Here is a 6,744-nt window from a genome sequence, read left to right as displayed (position 1 = left end):
TAATTGACCAATTTTCTACCCAGATATTCCTGAAAAATAATGTATTAATAATAATGTACTGATAAGAATCCATCCAAGAATATTGGTATCCAAAGTAATATGTTAATAATATTGCAATAAATATTACAATAAATAATGCCCCAATAAATCCCAATCAAGCAATTAAATCCATGGTTTTTTAAAAAAAGTTTATGATATTGACAGTGTTTCACATCATTGCATAATGTCAATGATATAAATTGTGTAATAACAAACTTACATATTTAACAGACATTTGGGAATTAAGAGAGTTAACAGTACTTCTTTTCCACAAATGTTTGGTTCAAACTAGATTTCATTGTAGTATGTATGATTATGATTATTCAGAACTAATTCCTTGCTAAATTCAGGTGGATTTAAATATAAATAGTAATGTGTTTACAATTGCAGCCTGTGGTAATTAAAATCAAGAAATCTTCCCAAGTAGATGCAAGCTGATGAAGATGAAATTGAGACAATACAAATGTGCGGATAGCCAACAGGAAACATATTTTCAATTGGATTTCCCTTCCCCGAAGGGTATAACTATGATTTGGACATGATTAATGATCACCGTCTCCGAATGGATCCACAAGTAGCAGTTCAGTTTGTATATTTAAGGTCAGTGTGCCTGTTATGATCTAGCCAAATGTGATAATACTTACTCCATCATATATGAGCAGCCCTAAAAAGATCTTCAAAAACTGTAAAAATATGACAGCTAGAATGCTATTTGTACTAGTTGCCAATTTCTTGACATAAATTTAGGCAGGAATGGACATAACCATGACCCAAAGTCACATGAAGTTTATAGCAGCCTATTTATAGTACCTGGAAAAAATAATTGCTACCAACCTGCCTTCCATTGAGGACCTGTATACTGCACGAATCAAGAAGAGGGCCGTGAAAATATTTACAGATCCCTCACATCCAGGACATAAACTGTTTCAATTCCTATCCTCAAAACAACGCTATAGAGCACTGCACACCAGAACAACTAGACACAAGAAAGGTTTTTCCCGAAGGCCATCACTCTGCTAAACAAATAATTCCCTCAACACTGTCAAACTTTTACTAAATCTGCACTACTATTAATCTTCTCATAGTTCCCATCACCAATCTCTTTCCACTTATGACTGTACGACTGTAACTTTGTTGCTGGCAATCCTTATGATTTATATTGATATATTGACCATCAATTGTGTTGTAAAATTGTACCTTGATGAATGTATCTTTTCTTTTATGTACACTGAGAGCATATGCACCAAGACAAATTCCTTGTGTGTCCAATCACACTTGGTCAATAAAAATTCTATTCTATTCTAGAGATGTGTGTGTGTGTGTGATAATTGTATGTGAGCCTCTGAAATAGAAATCACTACTATTTCCTTCGTTAGCCCCCAACCCACTAAAAAGCCTCCAACGTATTTAGCCAATATTCATCAGTATGATTTCAGATCATTTGTAGCATCCAAAGGTATTTTTTAAAAAGCAGGTGGACTTTCTTGGTTTTTTCTTTGAAAACATTTTGCTTCTCATTCAAGAACTTCAGTCAAAATTGAAGAAACTTCTTGGATGAGAAGTGCAGGTTTTCAAAGAAAAAAACCAAGAAAGTCCAATTGCACCTTTGGCACAACCATGACCTAGATGATTGAGTATCTCTATAGACATCATTGGGAGCAGGTAGAAACAAGAATTAGTTGTCAGTCAGAAACTTTGCACTGTCATTATCACCCAACTCTTAACACAATACATCCTGACAAGAATTTTCCACTCCTTCCTATGAAATTATCCATAGTCTCCATAACCCAGTTCTGGTCCCTGACCGTTGTAAATATATCCAATTCTGACTGTAGTGTTACATTTGATAGTAAGCTTTAATGCTTACTATCAAATCAGCTAAAATGATATAGAAGCTGACAATCTGAATGACTCAAGCCTACTCAATTGTTAAGACTTTTAGAAGAAGGCACTTTGAAGATGCCCAACTCCCTCATCAGAGACATTTTTGTACTTGCACACAACGAATATTTTTACTATGCTGCTCCTATGCTATGGAATCAGTAGTGGGTTCCACTTACCTCTGCTACCAGTTCAGAACTGTCAGTGCGTTCGTGTGCACTTGCTTCACTCATACGCGCATACGCTCATATGTGGTGCTTCTGCTCATACGCAGAACCTTCTGCGCATTCACAGAGCATCCGTGATGACATCTGGGTGGGTGGGCGGAGCCTCCCGCCACTGCCACTACTGGTTCGCCTGAACTGGGGTGAACTGGTAAAAACCCACCTCTGTATGGAATGCACTTCCTTAAAATTCTGTTTGGCTCTAACTCACTCCATTTTTAGGAAATCTGTTCTACTAGGCCTTCAATTATTAGTGACCGTAATATTTCTGGTTTTGATTTATTTGTTTTTATTTTCTATTTTTCCCTATATTGTTTTAAATTATGTGCTGCCTCAAATGTATTTTTCTGAACAGATAGGTAGCATATAAATCAATCCAATAAACAGATAACCTGTTTTCAGGTTTCCAGTTTCCATTTACCTTCGCTACCAGTTCAGAAGTGTGAACGCGCAAGCGCGCTCGCTTCATTCGCGTGTGGTGCTTCTGTGCATGCTCAGAACCTTCTGTGCATGCACAAAGCATCCGTGATGACATCTGGGTGGGTGGGCGGAGCCTCCCACCACCGCCACTACCGGTTCGCCCGAACTGGAGCAAACTAGTAGAAGCCTACCACCGCCTGTTCTCCTGTATTAATAGAAAAGAGAATGAATTTACCAATCCAAATAATATTAACTTGACAGTTGGACAAAAACTCTTGAGTTGAAGAAGACAAAACAAAAAATGGAATGGAAATGAATAGAATGGAATGGAACGGAATGGAATGGAACGGAGCCACATTAAATATAATTCCAAGAAAAGTGTTCACTGCAGCTACAGCATATATAGGTCTTTGGTTGTTCGGGTTTTCTCCCGTGAAAACCTCAGAAAACAAATATATATATATATATATATATGTTTTCTGAGGTTTTCGCGGGTGTTTGTATGTAGGTTTTCGGTTATTCGGGTTTTCTCCCGCATAAAATTGGAAGTGTCTTGGCGACGTTTCGACGAAATCCCATTCGTCATCATCAGGCTAGGTGCTTACAGCTTCGTATTTCTAGAAGAAATGTATGATTGCAGCTGTTTCTTCCTTTTAACTGCTAGTGGGGGTTTGAACTGATTGGTTGGGAGCTTGGCTGTGTTCTGATTGGGTGGAGGTGTGTTCTGATTGGTTGGGGGTTTGGCTGTGCTCTAACTGGATGGTGGGGTTGGCTGTGCTTTGATTGGCTGGGGGTGTGTTCTGTTGGGGGGGGCTTGGTTGTGCTCAGGTTGGTTTGAGATGCAGGGGGATTTGAATTGGTGAGTTGCATTGCTGTTGTTTGGCTTCGCGTTCGTGGTCGTGCTACATCTTCATGGTGGGTGTCAGTCTGCTGCATGTATGGATTGGAGGGGCTGGAAAAGGCTAATGATGCAGCTGCGGTCTGGCTTCTGGTCCATGGTCATGCTTCATTATCGGTGTGGGTTTGAGTTTGCTTTCTGTATGGATGTGTGGTGGTGACATGCTGTGTGGCACTCATGAGTGTGGGTCTTGCGTCATTCTTCATGTTAGGGACTCGTTTGTCGAAAAGGGCGGATTTCCAAATGGCTGGTAGGCAGGAGGTATCATCTCGTTTATTCATGCTGTGTGGGCGTTTTTCTATCTTGATGGCTTCTCTGATTATTCTGTTGTTAAAGTGTTCAGTTTTGGCGATAGTTCTGATATTTTTAAAATCAACTTTATGTCCTGTGGCTTTAAGGTGTTGGACCAGGGAAGAAGTTGGTTCCTCTTTTTTGATTGAGTTCTTATGTTCTTCAATGCGTGCACTTATTCTTCTGTTGGTTTGTCTGATGTATGTGGTGCTGCAGGCGGTGCATGGGATTTCATATACTCCTTGATTTTCTAACTCAATTTTGTCTTTGGGGTTTCTTAGAATGGTGGATATTTTTCGGTTTGTGCAGAATGTTGTCTTGATGTTGTGTGTCGTGTCCCACTTCTCCGCTGACGGCCGGGTCAGGGAAATCCGAATCAGGTGTGCCTCTGCAGCTCTGCCAAAGTCCTAGCAAAGTCCTCAGGGCAGGCAGGAGACCAGAAAGTGACTTCAGCAAGATATGTTTAGACTTTGCCTGACTCAGAGAATGCCAGCAAGCAGATCCTTTATATAGGCCATGGGGTGTGGCTCCATGACTCAGCACTTATCCAGGCCTGCCCCTCCCTTCCTTCTGTTGCCTCCGCCTATCAAGTCTTCTGACGCGGGGGTCACTCCAGTCGGCAGCTGTTGGCAATTGACCTCCCTCAGGCTCACATGCTGTGGAGGAGGGGGAGGGGTCTAGTTGCTCCGTTTGCCTGGGCATGGAGCCAGAGCTGGGGGCTGGAGATATTTCTTCTTCTTCAGCCTGTCTGGGCATGGAGCCAGGGCTAGGGCCGGGAGGCATATTAGAACATTCCTCCATGTTCGGAAGCAGATAAGAAGACCCCGGCTGAGGTGAGATTGGACGAGACACAACATTGTATTTGTGGAGAATCTTGCCAATTCTGTCTGTGGTACCTTTTATATATGGGAGGAGGGCTTTGCCATTTTCTTGTTCTCTGTCTTGGATTTTAGTGGGGGTTTCTTTATGGATTAGTTTGGTAATCTTATTTCTTTGGAATCCATTGGCTGTTAGTACGTTAGTGAGAGTGTGTAGTTCGGTTTTTAGGTGTTGTTCGTCAGCTAAGAGTTTTGTTCTGGAGATAAGTGTCTTGGCTACAGAGTTGATCTGAGCTGGGTGGTGATGTGAGAGTGCGTGCAGATAGCAGTTTGTGTGTGTTTTCTTCTGGTAGATGGTGTGTCCTAGGGAGCCATTGGATTTCCTGTAGACTAAAACATCCAGGAAGGGAAGTTGGTTGTTAGCTTCTGTTTCCATGGTGAATTGTATTTTGGGGTGTAGGCTGTTCTAGGAGCACGAAGCTGAAGCCTGAAGATGACAAATGAGACTTCGTTGAAACGTCGCCAAGACACTTCCAATTTTATGTGGGAGAAAACCCAAATAACCAAATATATATATATATATATATATATATTTATATATATATATATATATATATATGTATATATATATATATATATATATATATATATATATATATATATATATATATATATATGTTTTCTGAGGTTTTCGCGGGTGTTTGTATGTAGGTCTGTAGGTCTTTGGTTATTCGGGTTTTCTCCCGCGTAAAATTGGAAGTGTCTTGGCGACGTTTCGACGAAGTCTCATTCGTCATCTTCAGGCTTCAGCTTCGTGCTTCTGGGAGCAATGTGTGGTTGCAGCTGTTTCTTCCTTTTTAACTGCTAGTGGGGGTTTGAACTGATTGGGTGGGAGCTTGGCTGTGCTCTGATTGGATGTGGGGTTTTTTTTTGTGCTCTGATTGGCTGGGGGTGTGTCCTGTTTGGGTGGGGGCTTGGTTGTGCTCAAATTAGTCTGAGTTGCAGGGGGATCTGAGCTGGTGAGCTGCACTGCTGCTGTTTGGCTTCGTGTGTCAGCCTCCACGCCAATCTTCATATAGTTTTGAATGATTATATCAGTAGATAGAATGTAAAATGTTTATTTCTGTATTATAAACTGTTAAGGAGATGAGATGTATCATACCTCCGTCCAGGGTGAGGGAAAGGAGCCTATTATGAGTGTCGGCTGACATAACAGGGGGGAGGGATGATTAACTACTGAGTGTTATCAGCGCGCGCTTTTCTAACCGACACTTCATTCCTAAATTGACTGACATCCAGAGACCTGTGGAAGAAGATTACCACGAGGGGCCGTGAAGGACTTGGCATTGGACCAGACCAGCCTGACCTCCTGGAGGAGGAGGGACAATTGGGGGGGATATGATATGTTAGCCATATTTTGTCTCAGTTCCAGCTTTGCTTGGCTGCTATCAAGACTGTAAAAGTAAAAGTACTTGTTTTCATTCCAAATGAAGTCAAGGTGAATTCTTTCCTATTTATAGTCGGAGGTAGTCTGACATTAAGCTGGAACTCACATCATGTCTACCAACCAGGATTGCAATCGCAATACCGAGGGGGGAGAAAACCCAAATGTGATGGAAGGTCTGCTGCCGGCTGAGCTGGGGGAGGCGTCCGGAGGAATTTCTGCTGACACTTTCGACCCTGAGCTGGAAGATTGCAGAGCTCGGTGGGCAGAGCAACTAAAACTGGAAGAGGAAGGGTGGAAACCAAGCACAAAAGCTTCCTCTGGAGTAACTAAAAGGAAAAGAAAAAGGAAAAGAAAACTTTCGGAAACAGAACAAGAGATAAGGGACAAGCTCCAGTTGGAGGAAGCCTTACGTCTGTTCCGTGAAGTGAAAGTGAGGCAAGCAGCTCGCCAAAGGTATGAATCCCCTATTCGGTCCTCCAGGTGGGAGGGAGAAGAGGAGGAAGAGAATACAAAGGGGCCATCTAAGGGTGATTTCCAGGGTGGTGACATTTCTGAAGAGCCAGGGCTGGAAACTCTCTCCCCAGAGGAGGCTGAATTGGATGAGGGCAGGCGCCACCTGCTGACCAAGCAAGGCACGCAGGGGAAGGAAAAGCCAAAATTCCCCATATCAGAGAAATTTGATGGAAATGCTGAAGGAGTTGGGACTGTTCCTGGCGAAAGTGAATG

This window comes from Ahaetulla prasina, chromosome 1 (genome assembly GCF_028640845.1).
Source record: "Ahaetulla prasina isolate Xishuangbanna chromosome 1, ASM2864084v1, whole genome shotgun sequence".
Taxonomy (NCBI): Eukaryota; Metazoa; Chordata; class Lepidosauria; order Squamata; family Colubridae; genus Ahaetulla; species Ahaetulla prasina.
The sequence above is the reverse complement of the archived record's forward strand: the minus strand, read 5'-3'. Positions refer to the sequence as shown.